This window comes from Myotis davidii, unplaced genomic scaffold, assembly GCF_000327345.1.
Source record: "Myotis davidii unplaced genomic scaffold, ASM32734v1 scaffold210, whole genome shotgun sequence".
Taxonomy (NCBI): domain Eukaryota; kingdom Metazoa; phylum Chordata; class Mammalia; order Chiroptera; family Vespertilionidae; genus Myotis; species Myotis davidii.
The window spans coordinates 793,207-819,179 of record NW_006282396.1 but is presented as its reverse complement, the minus strand read 5'-3'; the positions used below and the strand labels follow the sequence as shown (position 1 = coordinate 819,179).

The 25,973-nt window shown below is 43.1% G+C and overlaps 1 long non-coding RNA gene and 1 pseudogene across 1 annotated transcript in view; both read right to left on the bottom strand.

The window, feature by feature from the left end:
- LOC107181953 overlaps positions 1 to 10,512 on the bottom strand; it is a 26,341-nt gene extending 15,829 nt beyond the window's left edge. Inside the window, exon 1 of the long non-coding RNA XR_001512667.1 lies at positions 10,501 to 10,512. This is a non-coding gene — a long non-coding RNA (uncharacterized LOC107181953). The remainder of the gene's footprint in view (positions 1 to 10,500) is intronic.
- A 2,567-nt stretch (positions 10,513 to 13,079) lies between these two features.
- On the bottom strand, positions 13,080 to 13,804 carry LOC102765718 (annotated as a pseudogene).
- Between the last annotated feature and the right edge of the window lie 12,169 nt (positions 13,805 to 25,973).

Below are 25,973 nucleotides of genomic sequence, written 5' to 3'. Positions count from 1 at the left end.
AAAAAAAAAAAAGACCATACCCTTTTATGTAATGATGTTTACTTTGAATTTATATTAGTTCACACAAACACTCCATCCATGCTTTTGTTCCGGCCCTCCGGTCCAGTTTAAGAACCCATTGTGGCCCTCGAGTCAAAAAGTTTGCCCAGCCCTGGTTTTGACAATCAAAAAAGTCTCCAGATGTTGCCCGATGTCCACTTGGGGGTAAAGTCACCCCCAGTTGAGAACTGCTGGTCTAGGGATTAGCCTGGGCATCAAAATATTTCCAGACTCCAGGGAGATTCTAACCTGCAGTCAAGATTGAGTTCTAGAGTGTGCTGCTTTTTCAATTTAAATTTGTACACGAATCACGTGGGGATCTTGATAAAATGCAGATTCTGACTCCATAGGTGTATGCTGGGCCCAAGATTCTGCATTCCTAACTTGCTTTTGGGTAATGCCAATGGGTTCTTAATCCATTCACTGTGTAGCAAGGAAATAGGCTTTGCAGCTTGCCTAAGGGCTGTACTTACACTTGGTATTTTCACTTGGGTACTCCCAACTACCTTACTCCAATTGCCGTCAGAGAAAAATGGTTATTGGTGCTCATTGAAACAGGATACCTATATTCTCCACAGTAGGCAAACATGCCAGAAAACATGGTAGCGGAGAAATTACTCCGAGTTAATTATTCACTTCTTAGGGAACAGTGTGCCACAAACTACATATTGAATTTCACCAGGGTAGAAAGTGCCAGCAGATTAGGGGAAAACTTCCCTACAGTTTGCTGCCTGCAGTTGCCAAGGAAGAAAGCCAAACAATGCCTTGAGCTGCCAGCCTTTTTCAATAATACACTTCACGTTGCCAGTCGGCAGAAAGGCTGTGAGTGGGACCAAGATTTCCCCCTGCTGCTCAAGCCCACCTTCAGCATCCCTCCCGCATGTAAACGTTCACAGCTTTAACACGTGTCACAGGGGTTAAACAAATGGGTTGAGAGAGTAGATTTTCAGTTTGAAGAGGGATTTCAGGAAGTCAATTCTAGTCCCTACAGGGCAGAGGTCAATCTACAACTGAGTCAAGACGGACTAGCCTTCTGGAATTTACACAGAATGTGGAAAGGTTACATCTTCCTGCACGCACAATACAGGGATGCAGAGGGTTTGTACAACTCTGTTCTGCGTTGGCTTTTGTCCAAGAGAAATGCTCTCGTTTCATTTTGGTGGTATTTGTTTGTACCAAAATCACTCCATAAGTCATTTCTCTTTCACCTGTAAATGTTACAAGGCACGTGACAATGCTAGTGGCTAAGGGATCTTCTGAGCGTACTATTTAAATCGTACTGACTCCAAAGAAGAAAAAGGCATCTCGGTGTCTGGGGATCTACAGTGAAGTACAAACCTATCTATGAGTCCTCTGGGAGGCTCAATGTGTGACATGCAACACCACTGTACTTGGCACCCAAAAGAGAAGGGGGATCGCTTCTCGGCCTTTTGGCTAAGATCAAGTGTAGTATCAAAAGAGAAGGGGGGGGCGTATAATTTTGACTATTAACTGTCCAGAGAGATAATTCTAATTAATTTTAGAGAGTTTTTGAATTTAGAAACTGTAAAGATTTCTTATCTTCTACTTTTCTGCACGTCCCTTAGAGAAAATTCTAAACAAATTTAAGTACATGGACACGACTTTATTTTGTATAGATCTGCTCTGAAACTCATATCTACTTCCTTACTATGGAGAAGGGGATTGACAGTGAGAACAAAATCTCAAGTTCTCATTTACCACTTTTTTTTTTTTTAGAAATCTTATACCCAATCAGACTTGAGAATTGGCTCCTGGCTGCCTTCCTCTTGACTATACAGAGGTGGGCAAAAGTAGGTTTACAGTTGTGACTATGCAAAACACAGAGTTTATTCTTGTATTATTATTTAGTAAGTATTGTATTATTTATTTGTATTATAACTGTAAACCTACTTCCAGCTCCTCTCAGATCAGCCTCCAGGAACATTTAGCAAGGTCTGGAGACATGATTGCTTGACACAACTAAGGAATTTCTATGTTGTGGATAGGGACCAGCGATGCGGCTAGATGCCCTGTAACACAAGAAAATTCCCCACAACAAAGAATCATCCGACCCAAAATGTCAGCTGTGCTGCTGTTGAGAAACCCAGTCTTAAAGTTTTAAAGGCTGCCAGCCTCATCTTACTCCCTAAAATTCTACTCTGAAATAGAAGATATAAGAAGAGGACAAGAAAGAACAACTCATGTAAGTAATTCCTTTGCTTCTCCATGAGGACAGAGATCTTCTCACTGTTGTTCCTCTCCGTTACCCCGGAGGGGAACAGTGACATAGACATAGTAGATACTGAATGGACATCTGTGGGAGGAAGATATCAGCCCCACCCCTCAGCTCAAGGATGTCCTCATATAGAAAAGCTATAAAATTAGCTGTCTTGTGGTCAGCAGGCTTTTCAGGCAGCGTGGTACAGCACAGTTTTTCCCAGCCTTTAATGTGCATATAAATCACCTGGGCTCTCGTTAAAAATGCATAGGTGAAAAAAAATGTAGGTTTTGCTTCACTAGTTCCCGGATGAGGCCTGAGAGTCTGCATTTCCCACCGGCTTCTAGGTGAAGCTGACAAGAGTGTCAGTCACATTGAGCTGAAAAAGTAAGCTACCTCCAGACTTGACCCAGGACATCGACCAATTTCTCAGCCTCCCTGTCTTGTTGTAGAAAACAAGAAAATAAAATCTCTGCTATGCCCATATAAATTGTTGTGATGACTATGATCCCCAGGGTTGGGGGGGGGAAGACACCTACTAAGAAGGCCTCCCAGTGGCTAACTGGGCTCAAATTTTAACAAAAGGGCCTAGCAGCCATTTCTGCACAAGGGCCTCTCACACAAACTGCCCTTCATGGAGAAGCCAGCACCGAACTGCCTGCCTACACTGTTATCTGAGCCAGCCCTTATAATGGAGTTCCTAGAATCCTATTTCATCCATTAAGACTGAGACTTGCCCCCATCCAATCATAGCTGCACAGCTCTGGCCAATCAGAGTGGCTCTATTCTGACCAATCAAACTGCAAAGATTTGGAGTCCTCATTTGCATGAGGGTAGACCAGTCAGGGACCAAGGGAGGGGTCTCCTGGCCATATAAGCCAGCTCCCCTCTGGATAGGAGAGTGTGCTTTCACTTTCCAGGGAGGAGTGAAGATTGCATCTCCCTGGCTGAGCTGAGCATCAACCTATGAACCAGGAGGTCACAGTTTGATTCCAGGTCAGGGCACATGCCCAAGTTTCGGGCTCCAACTTCAGTAGGGGGCGTGTAGGAGGCAGCTGATCAATGTTCCTCTGTCATCATTGATTTTTCTCTCTCTCCCTCTCCCTTCCTCTCTTTGAAATCAATAAAAAAACATATTTTTTTAAAAAAAAAACAGATTATGTCCTGACATGATCTAGAAACTTCATAAGGAACATCAGAAATCATACAAACCAAACTCTTCAATATTTAAGTGAGGAAACAGGCCTAAAGACCTTGACTTGCCCAAGGTCACACTGGTGATTGGCTGTACAGTTTGAACTAGATCCTCCCCAACTCCAGCTCCTGCCATCCTCCCCCTCCCCCCCTCCTCTGCTTGCTGGCTGCACACACTGCCTGGTGCCTAGCACTGCAGGTCTGGCTGTTGTTTTGTTGTCTCTGCTTTTGTTGCATAATACCTTGGCCAAAAAATGAGTCAATTGCTCCTTCAAGTTCACCTGCTACTCCATCCATGTCCAAGTGCCACATCCAGTAAGATTAGTTGGCTGTGGCCATGTCTCTGAAATCAGTCGTTACATTCTACTGTTCCATTTTTTGTGCATCACGATGTCCTTATGCTGGGATTAGCTCCCCTGATGTCTGAGAGGAGCACAAACCAAATTAACCACAGGCAAAAAGAACAGTGAGCCTGGTGCCAATCAACAAGAGCAGGCACCAAGCTGGGATTAAACCCCACATTTAAATTCCCTGCGCATGCTCCAGACCTTTTCAGAGGGAACATGGCCCTTCACTGTTTATACCAAACCCTCATTAGTCCAACAGCCTGTTGTCTTAATACTAAAAACTTGTTCGTCAATAGCAATTTAGGTGAAGGGAAATTACATTTAAAGAGAAATGTTCTATCATTTATAGGTTCGCTTTAAGAATCCTCTTCTCCAATTCTCTCAAAGTAATCTTGGGTCTGCTTTTCTTCTTCTCCTGCAAAGTAGATAATAGCCTTCTGAGAACCCAGGTTGTATTCCTGTCCAGTGTCTTTTGCCTCCCAGTTGAAGCATTCCTCAGAGTCTCGTGGATTTTAAGTGCCATCTAGTGGTCAATCTTCAAATATTAAAAATAATGCTATGAAGTTTAACAAGCAGCATTGGGTCCCCGGGTGATGGGATAATCTCTTTAACTAAGAATCACCAGATGTGCCATATGTGAATTACCAATATTCAAACATTTTAAATACTTTTTTTCAAATATTATGCATATAGGTTTAAGCATCCTTTTTTAAAACTGTCTTGTATCTTCTCAATTAAAAAGCAAGATCCTTATCATTAGAGCTTGTCTATTAGACACTAGAGACAAACTGGAACATTCTGCCTAAATTTTTAATTTGAAAGTGGGTTTTTAAACCATGAGAAGAGCTTAGCCCTTCAGGATATCTTTCATCAGTGTGTTCTATTTGCTTTGACAACTCCACCCACTTCTTTCATTACAGAGAAGAGAAACAACTTAAGATTTTATCCTACAGAGAAACAAAAAAGTCTTTCCTTGCTTCCTTTTCCTTGGAAAAGGGAGAGATTGGAATGATGGCAACTCCCTTCCCTTCCTCTACCCACATAAGCCCTCATAACTGCCCCTTCCTAGGTTTGGATTCTCCTGATCCACTGCCTGTGGGAGAGTGAATCCAGCAGCGTGCTATAGTACTTTGGGCTCCGCTGTCCATACTCTGTCCAATGGCATGCAAGCCAGGGTGGGCAGAAGTTAAGAAATGTGTGTACAGACTTCTCACCAGATCATAACAGAGCTGGAGTTATGATTTTGATTTCCAACTCCTGGTCTGACGCTTCTTCAAGATCAAAGGGAGTTGTAACAGAGTGCACTTATAAAAGTAGGCCCAAGGTACTCAGAGAAAATATATATAAATTAATTATACAGCCAGAGAGCTATGAAAACAGATGTCCCTTTTACAAGACAAATGGAGAGTTCAGAAGGATTTTTCATTTAAAAAGTTAGATAGCCTTGAACAGCAACTACTATTAAATGCTAGCTCACTAGTTTACTTCACTTTATTTTTTTAATAACATTTGTTTCTTCTGAATAAAAATTTTAACTATTGAAAATATAGAAAGTAGCACAAAGTAAAATATCAGTTATCTCTCATACATTCTGTAAACACACCCCTATTAAATTATTTTTTTCTATGTATGTCTAGATATGAAGATTTAGATCATATATATACTAGAGGCCTGGTGCACAAAATTCATGCACAGGTAGGTCCCTAGGCCTGGCCAGCGATCAGGGCCGATCTGTGGGGTGCCTGGTGGGGCAATGGGGGCCAGGCCAGCCAAGGCGGGTGGCGTTGAGCATCTGCCTCCTGGTGGTCAGTGCACATCATAGCAACTGGTTGTTCCACCAGTAGTTCCACCCTTTGGTCGATTTGCATATTAGGCTTTTATATAGATAGATGACTCCTCGAACTTGCCTTGCTGGGTCAGAGGATATGAATGTGTTGAAGTTTCAGGATATATAGCAACAAACTGATCAAAGGAGTGTAATTATCAATGAACTCTCACCTGCACCTTGTATGAGTATAAGGATGTCATTTTCTTTGATATTTTCTGCCAACACACCCTCCCCTCTCCCCTCATCAGGATATCTCCTTGAGCATACAGTAGGCCAATTAAAAGGCTCAATCATCTGTTAATTTCACAGTGTACGCTTGTGGGCCTTCTGACCTTGAAAGTGTTAGAATTAGCCCAGGGTCTCTCACAAGGTGCGTATAGGACAGTCACAGTGAATCCCCTGGCATCTCAGGAATCCCCTGGCGTTCTGACTTTTTGTATAAATGTGTGTAAAATTCTGTCTAAACTTTGCAGTCACTTTTTTTTTCACGTAGTGCTATCCTACATACACGCAAGTCTGATAAGTAGCCAATATGAAAATTATGTTCTCTCTCTTCCATGTTGGCACAAAGGGTCTTTTGTTTGTGATACTGTTTATTGCTCTAACAACCTCATGAGAATACCTACGTTCCACACACCAGAGTTTCTGTGGGCATGGTAACAAGTAGTAATGACAGAAGCCGACAATGTAATATGGAGACATTCCACCTGATTTCACTTGATAGAATATTTTACAACTGACACATTTTAAGAGCTTTCCCGGACTTCTTATACATTATTATTTTCTGGATAACAGGTGGTATTCTCCTATTCAAAAAAAAACAAACAAACAAACAAAAAAATCTTGAAATATTTTTAAGTATGTGCCAAAACCATTCCTCAAATTGATAAATTCTCTTCCAAATTTAAAGAAAAAAAAATCTTCTTGTTAAAGTTTGCTTTTTCATCTCTGTTTAAGTTCCCTCCAGTAAGCAGGGGAAGTCATCAGTTTTGCCTACAGCGGAAGTCAGGGACTTCAGATGAAAACCCCCAAGTTTTCTCCTCTCCAAAACTGTCAGAGGAGGTTTTCAACTCTGAACTCTAACAAAAAAACAGGATTGCTTGACAATGACTAAATCCACATTTTAATTAGGTTTAACGCTATGGACTTGCCAATATTTGACCATTATTTATTTAGGAAAAAAGTGGCCATTCATATGTCACGAGCTAATGGAATAATTTATAATTTATAATAATTTATAATTACCAAATCCTAAGTAGTAGCTCACTGGAAGCAAACATCCTGAGGTGTCACTGCAGGGGGTTGCTGTGTTTGCTACCAGCCCCTCGTTGGAGATGTGCCACTGACCGCGGAGCAGGGAGGGGCTGGAAGAATGTTGTCTATAGGACTGTGGTCCCAGCCCTCTTTTTCTGGAATCATCTCTGTGGGGGCTAAAAATTTTAATACTTTTCCTCCCACCTTCTAAGTTCTTTTAGCTGGGCTAATAATCAAATTAACAAAGGCAGATTAACAGGAGAAAATCCGATTTTAACACATGTGCACGGGGAATTCACAGAAGCATGAAAATTCCAAAGGCAGTGAGGCAACATTGGGTCTATAAGATATTTTGGACAAAGGAGAAAAAGATGGGGGCAGGGTATTAGATTTCAGAAGTGAAAAATGGGCCATGTAAAGGTAGGTGAGGAAAAGGGGAATATACAGGGTGGGTCATAAGTAGATTTACAGTCCTCAGTACATGAAACACTGCATTTATTCTTGTATCACTACTTATTAATTATTATATTATTTCCAGAAGAGTAACTATAAACCTAATTTTGCCTCACCCTGTACACATCAGGCAAATTCTTTCTAGGTGACTCAAAAACAGTAGGACACAAAGGGTATCTAGCTAAGAGGCCCTGCCGGAAGCCCTCTTATTTACCATACTTAATTCCAATTAGGCTAAGGCAGCATCCTAAGATCTCCTTCCTGAAGCAGTTTTCTCTGTCTCCATCTCACAGGCAGGAAATGTGGGAGGGTCAAAGTTTCTTTCTGAGCCTTGTTTCTTAATAAACAGCTTAAAATCAGTATCCCCAAAAGCAGCCTCAGGGCAGCAACACTTTGTTTCCAGTCTTCTCATTCGATTCTGCAGATTCCCAACCATGGCCCAGGCTGGTCTGGGCTATTGTCAGCAGGTTGGTCATTTCCTACTAGAACAGGTGGTTAAGTGGAGGCAAGGACAAGGGAAGGATTCCATCATTCATATGGGAAAGGAAAACGACTGAGCTGGACACATCCTCAGACAGAGCAAGAGGCAACACCTTGAACCCATCTATGCTCCACCTGCCATCCTCACTTCCTGCGCTGGTTAGCAAATGACTAGGTGGGGATCCAAAAAAGTCATAAGACATGAGAGAAGTCCATCTAAAGAGAAGAACTTTAGCTTTTCCTTTTCACCGCATAGAATGGAGAGAAGACTCCCTCTGGGCCCCAAGCTGAGATGCAGAGGCCTGTAGGAAGGGGAGATGCATCTCATAATGAGGCAGTGTTTGAAGTAGGCTTGCTAATTAAGTCTTGACCCGCCTGTGCCTGAATGAGCTAAAGGAGATAAGAATCAGTGAAAGGTGGCAGGACAAAAGGGGACATCACATAGGGAAAACCTGCAGTCCCACCCTTTGTCATGCCCACGATAGGTCTTTTCCACTGGGTCAGAGCGGGCATATCTGCTAGGTAGGTGGGCCTGAGCGGCCTTATTATTATTCAAGTAGGATCTAGAAACTGGAGAGATGGCTGGGAAGCAAGAAGAGGGAACTGGTGTGGAAAAGCAGAAGCCAGAATCACAGTTCCTATGGAGGCCAACTGTGCACTTTGGAGGCCGTCTTGCAAAGGCCTCAGAAAAACCCAAACATAGATGGATCCCAAGATAAACAGCCCCTTATGCTTACACACAGAGAGATCAGCCATCCAACATAGTGGGCTGGGAAAGCTGCAGTGTGTAAGAGAAGATTGCAATGGTGCAAGTAGCAAGGACTCCGCCTTTTTACTCTGTTCCCTACCCACTGCCCCAACTCAGAGTAGCCAGGAGAAGTGTAGGAGCTAACCACCCCACCTTCCCAGTACTAATCTATTCAGCTATAGGCCAGGCATCTCTTGGGAATAAGGTAGATGAGGCTTGAGTTGGACTGGATTGAGCTTTAACACCTACATGTGCCCAAGAGGTAGTTAAGAGGGAAGAAGGGAAAATGCAACAGAGCGTGATTAAAAGCAATGGAGGGAGAAAACATTTTCATGCTCCTATGTCACCAGATTCAGACTGTTCAATAAGCCAGTCACACTAGTATCTGGACTCATGAACTCATTGAAATTTCTGGGTCTCCGTGGTTTCATTTGCTCAAAGTTCAGTTTTGACAGTATAATTGAGTTCTAAGGCAAAGAATCACCAGTAACAATTATAAAGGAGATGAAGATAAACTTCATTTGGAAAAAAAAAAACTGCATCAAATTAAACTAAATAGAATTTGTAGTTTTGTTTCAGCTCATGCCTGTCACGCACAATGCCCAGGGAGCAGAAACAATCAAGTCCAAATAGCATTATCAACAGAAGGGGGTCGGGGTGAGAAGGGGTATGAATTTGGTTTATTTAATTGGTGGGGTATAGAAAAAAGAATAAAGCTAATTGGGCCTTGTATTCAAAAAAATATCTTGTTGGTTAAATGATTTTTCACACTTCAGTTCTCTCAAAAATTCTGATGTATAAGTCACAGGTCACAGTAATACATTTATTCTAACATGGCTGCCTTTCAGAATGTGATGTCTTAAAGTTGAAGACATTGAAGTCAGTTATAATGAGGCTACTTCACACAATGCTTTTCCAAGGTTAAAAGAGGTGTTAACTACTTTACAAATCTTCACCATAGTCCAGCCCCACCACAAGGTAAAGATCAAATGGATATTATTTACTCATTATTAGAGAGATGTCTTTTGTTAGAATCATTAAACCCAAATATTATTTTCTCCAGGTCATTAAATTGGAAATTTTCTTATGAATGTTAATAATATACTTAGCTTCCTGCGAGACCTTGTAACTCTATTAGTTCTTTTACTTTCTTTGCCTTGAGCATTTAGGATCTTGGAGTTAATATCCCTGGAAATTTACGAAGCTTGTCTAAAGAGATGGCCACAGTGATTTAACTTATATGTTAAATAGCAACTAGATTATGGGTAATTCCTCATCCGTCCAGAACTTCTTGAACTTCAAATTGTCACACTTACCGATTTTCTTAAGACAAATCTCTGCTCTTCAGACACTTGAGACAAGTATGTTTCTTCAAAGCAGTTTTAAAGTTCAAATATAGCACATTTCTAACCATCTGCTTCTACAAACCTTCAATGGATACTTCAAACATTAGCCAGTTTTCAGTCTCCTGTAGCTGGAAGCAATGTCTGCATGTCCTTGCCATGAGAAACGCGTATAGCTTCTATCTATTCAGCAATATCTAAGTAATGGAGAGTTGAGACAGACATGGTATTGACAAACTATCCTGTTTATGGCATAAAAATCATTATTTTCACTTCTTCAAGGTTATGGTTCTTTTTCATCTCTTCAGGGTTATCGTTGCATTTCATAATTTGCTAACACTCTATTTCACTTTCAAGGATCAGAAAGTGCTTGTGTGACTACCCTTTAAGTATGACTAGCTCTCCAATGCTGTTACGTACAGTACAAACCCAACAATTTCAATTCTTGACAGCACTCTGCCTAGACTCTGCACTGATTTTGCCATTCATTATGCAAATCTCAAATTAATAAGATGGTGTTTTTCTCTGAATGATATATAATTATAGTCTTTCACTAATCTAATTCAATTCAAATTGGTTTCTCCTATAGTAAGTACAAAATAGCTCAGTTTTACTCTCCATGACAAAGCGAGATCCAATCTCTCTTCCTTGTAAGATTAGGCTGACAGGAGCATACTTGGATGGCCTGAGGTTGCAGGGTGAGAAGCAGGGCTGTATTTGAGGCAAATTATGTAAAAGCCAAGCAAGGAGTCTTAGGGATCAATGTGAAAAGGCCTGGTGGAGAGCTAAAAGCATCAGGAACACCAAACAAGAATAAGAGCGTACCCAGGGGATTGTTGGAGGCTGAGCCTAGATAAATCTCCAAGTACTGGCAAGCACTTATAGGTCCTTTTTTATATAGGACCATGGCATTAATAGAACATTTAGAGGCCTCACCAAAACATGTTCACATTCTTTTTTAAAGATGAGGCTCAAAAGTACAAGGTAAATTTTGGCCTCTGGAGATTACTCTAACCTTAATATCTTTGGAGTTAACTTTTCTCATTTCGGAAGTTTCTCTGCTGTTATAGACTGAATTTTGTCCCCTCCCTCCCCTCCAAAACAATCCATATATTCAACCCCTAACACCAATGTGACTGTATTTGGAGAGAGGGTCTTGAAAAAGGTAATTGGGGTTAAGTAAGGTCATAAAGGTGAGGCCTTAATTCAATATGACTGGGGTCCTCATAAGAAGAGGAAGAGACACCGGAATATATGCAAAAAATGCTGGGGTCCTGCCCCAGCAGGTCCAGGGGTTCCCAAAGGTGTGGATGGAGTCGGCGAAGAATGAATGACACGGAGACAGTGTTCAGTTTATCAGCGTAGCGAGGTTCTTCCTTTATTGTCCTGTTACATCTGTATTTATACCATTTGATCCTATAAGCATGCCTCTATAATCACATCATGGTATGTTTTGGGTAACCTTCTACAGTTCCTTGTTTCATTACCATAGTTTCTTATCTGACCTTTACCAAAAATCCTGTCTCTAGTTCTGTTGAGTTTAATCCTGTCTAGGTTAATCTCTGTGTTCCATTATAAGGGCTATTCCAAGATCGCCGCTATACTGATAAGCTACAAGGAAGTGACTGAAGGAGATTATCCTACCCAGAGTAGAGGTTATGTCCTCCCAGCCCTGCTGCTTGCCTTTCCTGGGACAGCCCTGTGTCGTAGCACTAAGAGGGGGAGCAAACATACGCCATATATGCCAGGTCCCTTGAAACATAAGCTGTGCAGATGATTCTTCCCTGCAGCGACTGTGTCAAGCAGCAAGACCGGACCAGCTTCTGGAAAATTCCCCCAGTTTTATTTTTTAAATGACAGCACATGTAAATCAGCGGCCACCTCTGGGATTGGGTTGTTTAAGACTCCGAAGACCTGTTTGTGACTTTGCCAACAGGTCAGTCCAAGGCTTAACCCTATATCGGCTCCCCACAAAAAAGAGAAAAGACCATGTGAGAACACAGTGAGAAGGCAATCACCTGTAAGCAAAAAAGAGAGACCTCAGAAGAAACCAAATCTACCAACACCTTGATGTTGGACTTCCGTCCTCCAGAACCTGGAGAAAGTAAAATTCTGTTGTTTAAGCCTTTCGTTATGAGATGCCTCAGAGATATTGCTCACTAGGTTCCAGACCACCACAATAAAGCAAGTATCGCATTCAAGTGAGTCATAATCTTTTTGTTGGCAGAGGGCCTTGCCTTCAATTTGTGAAATGCAAATCATCTGTTAAATACAATAAAGCAATGTGAAATATAACTAGGTAAGCCCGTAATTTGTTATGGTAGCCCTAAAAACTAAGACATCTGGCGTATCATAGATATATCAATTTCATAGATCCTAATAAAAACATGCAAGTATTTTATTTACCATTGTGGCATCTAATTTAACAAATGTTAGTCCACTTGCGAGAGACTAGAGTTCCTGTAAGGGTTTTTTATTGTATAGCAAAGAGTATCATAATTATTTTTATTGTTTCTACATTCTGTGTAACCACTTGTACTGCTGTAAGATTTAGTATGCAAACTAATGAGTAGGTGATTTTCACCACTTCACCACTGGGGTTTAGCCTAGCTCCTCCAGCTTCCATTCTTGAGCCATATCTATTCTTTTTGTATCTTTTTTTAATTTTTCTTTTTTCGTTTTTGTTTTTATTTTTATTTTTTTTTTTGCTATTTTTATTTATTTGTATCTTTTTTTTTCTTTTTAGTTTTACTGTCATTTTCTTCTACTCTCTCATTCATTAACTCATTCTACTGGTATTTATTGAGCACCTATTAATGTTCCAGGCACTGTATTAGATACTAGGTATAGATACTTTCCTACCTACATGGCATAGATAACCCAGTGGGCGGTACAGAAGAGGAGAACTAACATAAATATATACCTTACTAATGTGCTGTGAAGGGAATGCATAAGGTGCAGTGAAAGAGAGTAATGAGAGGTGTGGGGTGTTAGGCAAATGGTTTCTAGTGCTCGGCATGACCAACGCCATCTAAAGAAGCAAGTTGTTCTCAGTTGTTGGGGTCCAACGACTTTTTTATTTTTTAAATGATTTTTTTTTTAATTCCCATTATGAACTGGTTTACTCAAGCAACTACAACACTTGCTAGCAGGCATACGGTGAAAATGGCCTGGCTCAGAATCGCCCATACCTCTCACGATCTCTTGACCTCCTCCTGTCACGCTCCCGTCCCACCCTGCCTCCGCCACCGCCATGACCACGGTCTCTAGACCGAGAGCGACGCTCCGGGGACCGGGGCCGGACCTCGATCGGTGCTTCTTGCGCCGGCACCCATACAGCTCCCGCCGCAGCTCTCTGGAAATGGGCTTCAGATGCATGAAGTTGCAGAAGCCGCCTCGTGTACACTCTCCCATTTCATACTGGCGGCAACAGGCTTCCCGAAAGTCGGTCACGGGGAAAGCTCAGCGTAGATGGGCTGCCCGTTGAACCAGCGGTTGTCCAAATCCATCACAGCTTTCTCCGCATCTTCTTCAGGGCGAAACTGCACATACACGTTTCCAACGAGGTGATCTCTGAGGTTATCACAGACATTCATCTCCTCCACCTCGCCGTACTTCTCCATTTCTGTGAAAACCTCCTCAAAAAGTCATCATAGTGTTCCTGCATCTCGACATCGCTCACAGCACAGAGCAAACCGTCAGCAGACTGGGAAGAGTTGTGAGGGTTACGGTAAACGTTCAAGAGGGCAACGGTCTGGCTAAAGGTGGGTTTATTGTGCAACCAAGAGCATCTGTCTCCATGACGACATGCTCCAATTTTGAAATAAAATGAACAGTTGACTTTGTCCTTCTCGGTGCCGAAGATGGAGGCCAAATACTCCGCCATTTCCCACCGGCAGGCCGCGCCACTTGTTGGGGTCCTGCCCCAGCAGGTCCAGGGGTTCCCAAAGGTGTGGACGGAGTCAGCGAAGAAGAAAAGACATGGAGACAGCGCTCAGTTGACAGCGCTCAGCAGCATAGCCAGGTTCTGGTTCTGTTCTTTATTCTCCTGTTACATCTGTATTTATTCCTGTTCTTTATTCTCCTGTTACATCTGTATTTATTCCAGTTGATTTTAATCTTATCCATTCTATTCCAAAGGTTAGGGTGTTTGTTAGCTTAAGCGTGCTTGTTCTTAGTTAAAGTGATTAACTACCCGCCTGGCACTTAGTTAAGGGGCTAGCAAGGATGGACTGGCTTCCGGCACTCAGTGACTTCCAGTTCACCCCAGGAGGGGAATGCAGGAGGCAGCTGATCAGTGATTCTCTCTCATCACTGATGCTTCTAATCTTCTCTTCCTCTCCCTTCCTCTCTCTGAAATCAATGCATACCCTCTACTGGGAATCAATCCACAACCCAGGACTTCCTGGGAATTGAACCATGACCTCCTGGTTCATGGGTTGATGCTCAACCACTGAGCCACACCAGCTGGGCAATAAAACATATTTTTGAAAAAAAGAAAGACTCTGATGCGGATAAGAAAAAAGAATAATTTACTGATGTTGAGATGGATCTGTCAGCTAATATAGGCCACACTGGGAAGTTTTTGTCCTTCAAATATCAAAATGTTTTTAACAGCAAAATAGTCTGATCCAAGTTAATTTTTTTTAATATATTTTATTGATTTTTTACAGAGAGGAAGGGAGAGAGATAGTTAGAAACATCGATGAGAGAGAAACATTGACCAGCTGCCTCCCGCACATCCCCCACTGGGGAAGTGCCCGCAACCCAGGTACATGCCCTTGACCAGAATCAAGCCCGGGACCCTTCAGTCCGCAGGCCGACGCTCTATCCACTGAGCCCAACCGGTTTCGGCCAAGTTAATTTTTTAAAATAGGTATTTAAAAGTCTTGAGAAGATTGTCAAGGGGCAAGAGATGAGATTGAGAGACCCAAAACAAGACTCTATCATTGTCTAAGCCAAAGGCCATTGTGGATGAAATGAGTGTAGAGAAATGGAATGGGATGAAAGGAAACTGGCATGTCCAAGAAACCGTGAGTCATTTACTTAACAATGTGTACATCTTGCTGGTCTTATGGGAGTCCTATGGCATATGGGTAGCTGCCGGACCTTGTGTTTTGGCAATAGTCAGGCACGCCCAGAGGTTCTAGGATTCAGGTGGGTAAAATAGAGGCCCCAAAGTGATGCAAAAGAGACACATACAAGGTGGAGGAAATGGCAGCATCTTGGCGCGCACGTTTCAGAAGAAATTCTAAATGACAGTGAGTTTAGCACATGAATACTGACACACCAATAAGAAAAAATCTGGCCGAAACCAGTTTGGCTCAGTGGATAGAGCGTCGGCCTGCGGACTGAAAGGTCCCAGGTTTGATTCCGGTCAAGGGCATGTACCTGGGTTGCAGGCACATCCCCAGTAGGAGATATGCAGGAGGCAGCTGATTGATGTTTCTCTCTCATCGATGTTTCTAACTCTCTATCCCTCTCCCTTCCTCTCTGCAAAAAATCAATAAAATATATTTTTTTAAAAAAAGAAAGAAAGAAAAAATCTGTTTGTCTCTATGAACACAGGCAAAAAATAATAACAACCTGTGTTTCCAGAGAAGCCAGGCTTCTTTGGTATTTATCAAGCTTAAGCAGGAGAATGCCTTTCCTTTATCTGGACTTTCGGAATGCTGCTGGGGATGAGAGTTTTAAATGTGAAGGGATATGCAACTTCTGTTTGATCTCCGACTTTGATTTTGAAAAGTAAAAATGTTATGGTTCCTTTTCCACATCGAAATGTCTCACCTCATGAGGTGCATCTGAGCATCAAAGGGTCTGAGAAAAGAAGGTGAAGATCACCCAAACGGAAGGGGTCCGTGAAGACACTCACGTCAGAGGATTCAGTGTGCGGGTCTGCCAGCTTAGCTGCCTCTGATGAATTTTTTGAGCCAAGAATCCAGCCCTCCAGCCTATTTCAGAAACCCGTGGGTAAGAGGCTCGTTAGCGCTGCGCTATGTTTCTGGTGTGTTTTAAATAAGCCAGGATTCTACGTGCTGTGTACACGGCGCTTTCAATAACACAGAGAAGATTCGTGTCTGCCTTAAAAGGCTATGGTACCGGTAATTTGTCAGAAGACCTGCGTCCTAGAGAAAGGATGCGTGCAAATGGCATGAAGGGGAGTGAGCTTGGAGGGCTTTACCCAAGCCGGGCAGCACATTCTCTGACATAGAAGCTATCCCATTCCCAGCAGTAGGTATAACAACAGAAAAAGGAGCCCAACATGTAATTACTGGGGAAAAAGGAAAGAAGAATAATCATAATTTCTGGGGAAAAAAAGGCAGTCTTTTGGTAAAAATTCTGGATGATTCTACTAGATTTCCTCACTTAAATCGTATTATTTAAAGAAATACCCTGGCGCCTGGCCTGTGGAGCTCAAGGGTTGAGCATCGACCCATGAACCAGGAGGTCGCTGGCTGGGGCACATGCTAGGATTGTGGGCTTGATCCCCAATAAAGGGGGGGGGGTGCAGGAGGCAGCTGATTGATGTTTCTCTCTATCCCTTTCTCTTCCTCTCTCTCTAAAATCAATAAAACTATTGTTTTTAAAGAAAGAAATACTCTGGCAATTTTTACTAAAGCTTTAGAAGCTATGCAAAGGCACCAGTGTGTGAACATGGGAAGATTTTGCTGCAAACAATATTTGTGTTGTTTTGTTACCTAGCCTCTCCACTGCAAGGGCCTCGGTTGTTTCGCTAGAACCTTTGTTGAACTGTTTTGGGAACAGACTGACCTGCCAGCTACAATTAACAACCTCAAATGGTTGTAAACCACATACATTCCTCTCCGCAGGTTCCAAACTCCAAGCATAAAGAAAAGACAACCCCTTCGCCTTCATTGGCAAAGGCGGTGCTGTGGACGAGGCACTTTTACCCAGGAACCAGACCATCGTGTCTTGCCGGTGGGATGACTGGCGGGGTGTTGACCCTCTCGGAGCCACACCTTCCATTTCTACAAAGGGAAGGAGTTGGAATACATGACCTCTAACCTCGCTGCTTTCTGTGCTAATGTGGAGCCTCTGAGTCACAGTAATGGACTGGAAGCTTCACGCTGAGAAGCCAAAGATCATAGAAAGCGCCGCTGAGGAAGGTCATGGGAGACACGGGCAGATTTGGAGGCTTTGTCGGTGTCTCCCTGGATGGGAGCGCCACCTGCGGAGGCTCCCTGTTGCAATGCTGAGCTCCCACCTGCAGACCTAACCTCTTACACCTTCAGAGCTCCAGCCAACGCGAAGGGAGCCTGTGTGCGCACATCAAAGCTGGAGCAACGGTGCTGCAGAAACCCCAGCCTGGAGCCAAAAGCAAAATCGTGGCTTTCATTTGAAACCTGCCTTCTCAGCAGACTAAATTTGTGTTTAGGAGGAATAAAATGTCCCGGTTTTATTGCCTGCCTGAAAATACTTACATGTCACCTCCTAGGCAAAAATAAAATTAGAAAGCATGATTTTAGTGAATTAACGCTCTCAAAAGAATGGTCTCAAAGGACAAAAGAGTTTCTCTTGGTCTCCCAGTGTTTCTGGTTTCACGGTGTGGCTTGTCTCGTTTTGTTGTTGGTGGAAAACAGGCTCTTCCAGGGGATCCCTAGGAAAGAATCCTGAGGATCCATCCAGCGGAGATTTGTTAGGGAATTCTGCCCCTCCCCCGGGTTCCCAGCGTTCCATCTACCTCCATCCCACCACGGAACTGTCCAGCCATGCCTTCAGCAGGGCCAGAATGAAAGCCAACGTCCAGAGCGTTGGCTTCATAGCCCTTTGGAGCCCCAGAGGCCTTCTGCGGGCCCCAGGCAGCCACCAGGCCTGCATGGTCATGTGTTGCCAGGCGAGAGAAAACGTGCAAACGCATGGGGCAGTTGCAGGTGAGTGAGAGAGAGAGACCTCTTTGCTTCTTGTATTGTAACCAGGAGTTTGTTTGGGTTTTTTTGTTTTTTCAAAATAACCAAGAATCTTCCCAAGTTTTTGTGGGCTTGCATTGGGTCCACCCCCCCAGCCAATGACCTTTTCCCCAGGTTAGACTGACAGTTTTCTATGCTGAAGTACCTCCTCCTGCACCATTTAACTTCATTACCCATGTGCTTATATCCTCCCTGCTACACACACACACACACACACACACACACACACAATACTTTACAAGAGCGGGGAGGGGATGGAGAAGAGGGAGGGGTATTATTCCCCTTGGAGAGACCCTGGGTGCGATTCCTTGGGTGTGAAGCAAACAGGTTGGGTGTCCCCAGCTGACCATGCTTAACAATTTCTGACTCCCCTTGCTTTCTTCCTTTTAAAACTAGCTGACCCCGGTAACAATTTCATGATACTAATCTGGAATGCAATGCAACAGAAGAGGGTGCAGAGCTGTTTTTAAATCATTGTTGTGTTTGTTTTCACCAAGTGGCATTTACAGAATTAGTAGCACCCCGGCCCAGAGCTTTGCAAACCTCAGTCAAGAAATCATTTCAATTGCCTTTTCCGTTTTTGATAAAAATTAATTTGATGATGAGCCAGATATCATCAGCATGCGAGATGCTCAGTATATAGAACATAATATGAGAAGCCGAAGCAGAAAATTAATAGCTTTTCAGAGTTTTCTGGGGTAGGATGCAATGTTTCAACAGATAATGGGAAATAAAGAACATATGTCATGGAATAAGGTTATGCTAAAAGGTGTTTCTCGTTTATCTGAATATCTATAAGAGGCTATTTTCTATCCACTGCCTTTTAAATGCTTCCTTTGAGTGCAGCAACAATAATAACTACCATTTGAAAGGTTAATGTCCGTGGTGGGGGTTGGGGGGATTGAGGCAGGCTAAATAGCCATATTAGGCAGTGAACAAAGAAAAGTTGAATTTATTTAAGGAAAATGGGATGAGAGATGGGGATATCCAAAAGGAAGGGCTACACAGCACTGAGCCAAATGGTTTGGCATCCACGATGGCAGCAAAAATATACTTAGGACAGTGAAACAAGGAAGGGAATAGAAGAAGCAACAGGAAAGCCTGGGAAAGCCCAGGCTGGGCTGCTTTGGCTCAAAGGGGGCCTTGGAGACACGTTCAGGGAGTTATCCTGGACGAGCTGCCGCTGCCCATTGCTCCTCTGTTGAAAGTCTCATGGGGTCTCTTAGAGGTTGAGGATATGTTCATGTTGGGGGAAGGACAGGGGCATGCTCCTTGGAGGGAGAGTGTGCCCTGGGTCCTTCGTCCTGAAGGTATTTATCTCTTTTTTGCAGGTGGAAATCTTAGGGGAGGACTCAGGGAGGGTCTTAATAGAATATTCATCAGCTTTCCAGGTGTGCTCTTTCAGGGTCATGCTCTTCACTGATGAGTCAGTGCCAGGGCAGAGGTCATTAGTCAATATAGCAGTTCCTGAGACAGCCATGGTGCCACGTGTCTGATTTTGCTGCTTTTTTGGAGCCTGGAGCTGAAATACAACTGAGGCCTCCGTGTTATCTTTAGGGAGGAAAAGGTCAGGGGATCTGAACCACCTGACCAGCGATATGAAAAATCAAGGGTCCAAACTGCATGACCAGTGATACGCTAGGGGAGGATAGGTTACCATGGGGCAAGGTTCTCGTTCTCCCAGTTTAGCCCCTTGCTAGGCATTCAGGGCTTTCTGCCCTGGTGACTTTCTGTACCTGGCCCATTGTCCTTGCTCTGCTAATGTCTAATATCATCTATTAAGTGCTTTTCTGTTTTGGATGTTATTTTAAACATTTCATTTACTCATTCAACCAGTGGTTATTGAGCACAGACTACTTGCCTGGCACAGTAGGAGGTGCCAGGCACAGAGTGGTAAAATCCTCCCCCACCTACACCCTCATGGACTGTATACCCTAGAACAGGGGTTCTCAACCTGTGGGTCACCAACCCGTGGGTCCCAACCCCTTTGGGTGTCGAATGATCCTTTCACAGGGGGCATCTAAGACCATTGGAAAACACATATATAATTACATATTGTTTTTGTGATGTATCACTATGCTTTAATTATGTTCAATTTGTAACAATGAAAATACATCCTGCATATCAGATATTTACATTACGATTCATAACAGTAGCAAAATTACAGTTATGAAGTAGCAATGAAAATAATTTTATGGTTGGGGGTCACCACAACATGAGGAACTGTATTAAAGAGTCATGGCATTAGGAAGGTTGAGAACCACTGCACTAGAAGGTAAGGCAGAAATTACATATGCATACTCACTCATACACGATTACAAACTGTGAACAGTGTAATTTAAATTTTAAAAAGGTAAGATGCTACTCTGGGACATTATAACTGGAAAGTAGTAAAGGGAAGCCCTCCTGAGAAAATGTCTTTTGAGCTGACACCGTCTAGTGACTGGCAGGAGGAAGAACACCAAAGACAGAGAGGGAAGGCAAAGGCTTTTAGGGGTAAATATTACCCTTATCCCCATTTAACAAATAGGTAAACTGATGCTTAGAGAGATTACTTCACCTAAGGCAATGTAGCTAGTAAATGACAAGCTAGGAGTCAAATACAAGTGTGATACCAGAGCCCCAATAATGAAGGAGCCTGTGGGAAATTCATTCTTAGTTATTGCACTGGTGAGTTCATCACATCTCATGCTTCAAATAGAAAGCCTGTCCTCCAAAAGTATCAGAAAAAACTGCCCACATCATGTACAGCATCTTACAGTGCCCGGCCAAATCATTATTGTCATTATTATTATTTGGCTCCTCAGAAACTCCAGGTGTTGGAGCGCTGCCAGTGGCAGGAGATATGAGATTCACTGAACCAGAAGCATCAGATCATAAATCCTGATGCCATTTTGAGAACAGTAAAAAGCAAACAGCCCATAACACTATAGAGCAAGAAGATGAACAAATATCACCTTCCCCCTGAATATCAGAATAAAGTGCATTAGACAAATAAAAGGCTTTTATATATATAAAAGCCTAAGCGAGCGAATGATAGAATGACCAGTTGACCGGTCGCTATGACGTGCACTGCCCACCAGGGGGAAGACATTCAATGCAGGAGCTGCCCCCTGGTAGTCAGTGCGCCCCCACAGTGGAAGCACCACTTAGCTGACAGAGAGGCACCAGACGCATGGTTCACAGCTGGCTGCCGCAGCCCAGAGACCACAGTGGAGCAGCAGCAGGTGCAGCGGGGCCAGATGAGCAGGAGCAGCAGGCAGGAGCGGCAGTCATCTTGGACTGCTGGTTTTGGCCCAATCCCCACAGGATACTCTGAAGGACCCCACCGGTGCACGAATCCATGCACCAGGCCTCTACTCGAATATAAAGGACATCGAAAACCACTGATGGAAAACAGGTGGACAAAATAGATCCCATTCTTCTGACTGGGTAAACCAGGTTTCACAGGAGTTATCTATGGAGCTGTGGGAGGCATCTGACCAGGTTCTGCTCCTGATCAATGCCCACTTCTATTTGTTCTTAAGTAGTACTAAAAAGATAATAATTTATTAGCACAGGGGTCTCTCCAACGTCATACAGTCCAGTTTAGAGCTGAGAATGGAACTTCGGAATGCTGATAAGACTGGATTTATGCCAGGTGTTAAAAGGTAATTTTCAAAAAAGGGAAAATCCTGACTCTTATACAGATATAAAACGAACACATGTTAAAGGTTTGACTTACTTCATTACTCAATAAAGAATCTGGTAGGATGGAAATTTGGTTCAAAGGAGAAGCCAAACAAGAAACAGATCTATTGGTTGGGAAGATTAAAATGAACATGCAAATGGAAGCCAAACTGGCTTCTTCCATAGTAGAGGAGAGGAATCAATTACACTTCTACTGTACAAGACAAAATTCACATGTCTACATACAGAAATTGTTTTTGCATTGCTCTCAGTTACCTCCTACTATACGGTAGCAAAATAATGTGAAGACAATGCAAGTCTATCCTGAAGATGGGCTTTAAAAAGTGCTTGACCCAAGCACAAATTTTTTGCCCCACATAGATGAAATAACCGCTATAGCAGAACTTGTCATCTCAGTCAAATCAATGCATAATGTAAGGACAAAGGAAAATTTAAACTAAGAGGCTTACTTCTCCCTGTTGAAAATAAAGAGATTTCCATCCTTTCCTTTTTCTTGGAGCATTGACTTTAGAAAACATAAAATTGTAAGTACTTTCTCCTTTCTTTGAAAGCTATATAAATCTTTTTGAAAACTAGATAGGCTTTTTGTCAGCTTTATAACCCAGAAATGTCTTTTTCAAAGACCTGGGCACCGCTTTTTGAAATGCAAACATCAAGGGAGATAAGCTAGAGGCCTAACTTTGGTGGGTGCCTTGCTCCAAGTTGCAAAACTACCTGTTGTCATAATCATATGAGAAGTTTGTTTTTTCTCTAGATAAAACCGATTAGCTAACACAGATGACCACCCAGTTACAAGATTAAGTGAGGATGAACTATGTGTGACCGAGGGTTCTGACAAGTCCTCTTGAGAACAAGTTATTGTTTATCTTGGGGACACATAGGTGATGAAATGTATCTGCTTGGCTATACAGAGGGGTGCATTTCCTTTCTGCCTTTGCCATCTTTTAGCAGATTGCCCGTGAGGGGCATCACATTCTGGCTTAATCCTTATTCAATAACAAAACAGTTTCCTTTTCCTACTACCTTTGTGGAGATTTTCTGGATTGGAGGGATATTTTTGTTTTGTGTTACATTTCCCCAACAATCATTACCCTATCCAGCTCTACCATGAATCCCAGAAGCATCCAACTAGATGAAAACCCTGTGAACCAGACTGCTTGCTTCTGGTCATTGCCTCCTTGTCTCCATGCTCAATGTGGACCCCTTTTGCAATCAACAAAAGAGCACTGAACAAGCCGTGCCCACGCCGGCTTGAAGTAGACCATCAGTAACGTATCTGGGCTGGAGGAAGCAATCAGGAGGCCTGAGGACATAAGATAGCCCAGGAAAAAGGGAAACACGAGGAGCAGAGATGGCATCCCTTGATTGTTTTGTTAAAGAGAAAACCACAGGCCCCAAATGGTGTCACTCGTTCTAAAGCCCATGACAGCAAACCTAGATGTAATACCTGATCTAATTGTAGTTTCAACCTGTCCCAGAAAGGTAATTTTAATCAACCAGTCTGGAATTTTCTGGTCAAGATCCATAAGGTAATCTGTCTCATGGTCCCTCCATCCACTTACCCCATAGTAAGAAGAGGCAATCTGCATGCTAAAACCCCTTGCTATTCCCTCCCCCACCCCAAATAAAATGTCCTGGGGTAAAATAATCCTTTCTTTTCTTTTGTGAATAACTCCCTTGCCCCACCCTTCTTCTTACAAAACCCTGCCATTTTGTGCTACCCCTTCTAGTAGCTAGAAGAGCTGCAGCCTAATTCATGAATTGCTTAGTAAAGCCAATTAGATCTTCAAATGGACTCTGTTGAATTTTGGTTTTCAATAGTTGTTACTGTAATTGATGAGGAATATAAGACATTTTGGGGGAGTAGATAGCAGCCTGACTCTGTACCTAGTTAATCAGCATCCCTAATGAACATTCCTGTTAGCCTATAGTCTAGTCACTGCCCCTTCCTTAATTATCTGGTCTTGCAAGGCCTGTTTACGTAAATACTCACATTTTACAGAGGCCATAAACCATGAACAATACACAACCCCTGGAGGAGGTTATCAGCGCTAGCGCCAGACTAGCCCTTTAGGTGTGTTCTCACAGCCCCCATCCCAAATACAGGGGGCTTTGTGCAGTCTGTGAAAGGTCTGGAAGTCTGATCCTTATTTGGGGGACAAAGAAACCAAAGGGTATAAAGAGAAAGCTTCCTCCATATTGGTTTGCTCAGGATTTGGAAACAGGCTCTCCTGGGTCACGTACTGGTACATCTGGAAATAAATGAGTTTCCCTGTATCTCCGGGTACTCCTGAGTATTTTTCAATTGCCTGGTAAATTCTGTAACACGATCACCAAGCATGGTAACTTGGCTTGCTCCCCAAGTGTCACCAACACAACCTGTTGGTAGACAAAACTGAGTTTATGGTTCACCACTGTCAAGGGTGAAGGCCACATGGCACAACTTGTCAGGGACTGCAGGAAAGAGTCTCTTTATTTTTCTCTAACTCAGCTTATTTTCTATTTTGGACACTGTTCAGTTTTTAATATCCATACTTATTAATATTAACCTGAATATACACATGAGGTTTCTGAAGCAGAGCAGATTATCCATGAACACAGACAAATATAGAAAGATTTATGTTCCCAGAGATGCTGGTTATACTGGAAAATTAATCTCAGTGTATTAGAGTCTATCATGTCACTTTTCCCAGGGCCTCATCTAGGTTTCAGGGGCTTTCAAAGTACAAGGCAAGGAGAAGAAGTGATTTCTGGTTGTCTATGCTGTCTGTCCTCCAAGGAGCCCTTCCCTCTGGCCCTTGTTCATCTGTCCATCATTTATCCCTGAGGTCTCCCTTCTCCCTCTCACCTGGCATGGTCACCCTACAGCATCTTTCTCTCTCTCTCTCTTTCTCTCTCTCTCTCTCCCTTTCCCTCGCTCTCGCTCTCACTCTCACTTCCATGTTGGGATAACGCAGCTTTGGGTAGGGTGGGGTCATTTCTCTGAAGCTGTTCAACTGTCCCTCTTGATTCAGACTCAACTTGCATCCCTCTAAGTCAGTGGTTCTCAACCTTCCTAATGCCGCAACCCTTTAATACAGTTCCTCATGTTGTGGTGACCCCCAACCATAAAATTATTTTCGTTGCTATTTCATAACTGTAATTTTACTACTGTTATAAATCGTAACGTAAATATCTGATATGCAGGATGTATTTTCATTGTTACAAATTGAACATAATTAAAGCTTAGTGATTAATCACAAAAACAATATGTAATCATATATGTGTCTTCCGATGGTTTTAGGCGACCCCTGTGAAAGGGGCATTCGATCCCCCAAAGGGGTCATGACCCACAGGTTGAGAGCCCCTGCTCTAAGTCCTCTGTCTTCCCAGAGGTCTATCCAGGGAACATGGCACAGGCCCCTCCACATACCTTTCCTCTCTTTCCTTCTACCTTTACTCCCCCAACCCAGTGAATCCTAGAAAATGGAGGAAACCATTGTTGCCTCAAACTCCTAACATTGCATCTGTGCCTCTCTACTCTTCTAGACCTCAGCCTTGGCACTACTAACATTCTAACAGATCATTCTTTGTAGGTTGAGGCTTGTCCTGTGATTCTAGAACATTTAGTAGCATCCTACATATACCCATAAGATACCCCCTACTTGGGAAATCAGAAATGCAACTTATTTCCTGCAGGGAAAATAGTCCCATGTTAAGAACCACTATCCTAAAAACTTGAATTTTGATGAACCAAAAGTCAAGAGAAAAATCCTTAGGTATTTCCCTTCCTGCATGCTTCATTTCTCCCCTGAGATACTGAACTCAGGATAGCCTCCCTGTGTGGTCAGGAGCAAGGCAAAGGGAAAGAAAATTTGGTGAGGGGAGAACATAAATTAATATTTTATAATGGCACTTCTTCCTCTGACCACTTCATCTCAGTACTACTCAAGGTCATCTGGGGTCAAGGTCATTAAAAACTAGAGGCCCGGTGCAGAAAAATTTGTTGCCTTGGGGGGGGGGGGTCCCTCAGCCTGACCTATGCCCTCTTGCAATCTGAGATTCTTCAGAGGATGTCTACCTGCTGGCTTAGACCCATTCCCTGAGGGATCAGGCCCAAACTGGCAGTCAGACATTCCTCTGGCAGCCCTCGAGGGATGTCCACTTGCCAGCGGGAAGCAGGCCTACGCTGCAGTCAGACATCCTTAGTGCTGCTGAGGAGGCGGGAGAGGCTCCCACCACCACCGCTGTACTGGCAGCCATCAGCCTGGCTTGTGACTGAGCAGAGTTCACCCTGTGGGAGCACACTGACCACCAGGGGGCAGCTCCTGCATTGAGCATCTGCCCCCTAGTGGTCAGTGTGTGTCATAGTGACCAGTCATTCCCAGTCATTCTGCTGTTAGGGCGAGTTTGCATATTACCCTTTTATTATATAGGATGCAGAATCTCAGGCCCCATACTGTACCTATTGA